Here is a 513-nt window from a genome sequence, read left to right as displayed (position 1 = left end):
GTCAGAAGCTGTCATTACAGGGAACAGCTTCAGCGGCCGGCGCCTGCCTACTGTGCACGCGCCTGCGCCTGCACTGCTGCCGCCTGGCCGCCGCGCGTGTTGCCGTGGAATGCCCCATGCAACGGGGGTTTCTCTTTGAGGCAGCAATGAATCCTTGATTACGCAAGGTTCTAACCAAGGTAAAGCATGGACACTGCGACCATGTTGATCGCAGTCGCATAGGCCGCTTTGTAGTAGGTTGACCGTATGTACTTGAGTGCGTCAGCAGCGCGGGCTTGGCCCCGGCTCCAGCCAGCGCAAGACTCTTTCTCCGATTGCGTGATATGCATGTTTGAAACATATGACCAACCACCGATCCAGGGTTGCTGCCAATAGAAAAGCCTCGTTGCTCGGCTTCTGCTGGCGCCGGTTGTCCGGGGTCCCTCCTCGCGCATCGCCCCCTTGCCTGTGTAGCCTGGCAGCCCGCGCAGCTCTGCGGCAAATCGGGGTGGCAATCTCTTCACAGCCGCAGGA

The sequence above is a fragment of the Monoraphidium neglectum genome (genome assembly GCF_000611645.1).
Source record: "Monoraphidium neglectum strain SAG 48.87 unplaced genomic scaffold scaffold02673, whole genome shotgun sequence".
Lineage (NCBI taxonomy): Eukaryota > Viridiplantae > Chlorophyta > Chlorophyceae > Sphaeropleales > Selenastraceae > Monoraphidium > Monoraphidium neglectum.
The sequence above is the reverse complement of the archived record's forward strand: the minus strand, read 5'-3'. Positions refer to the sequence as shown.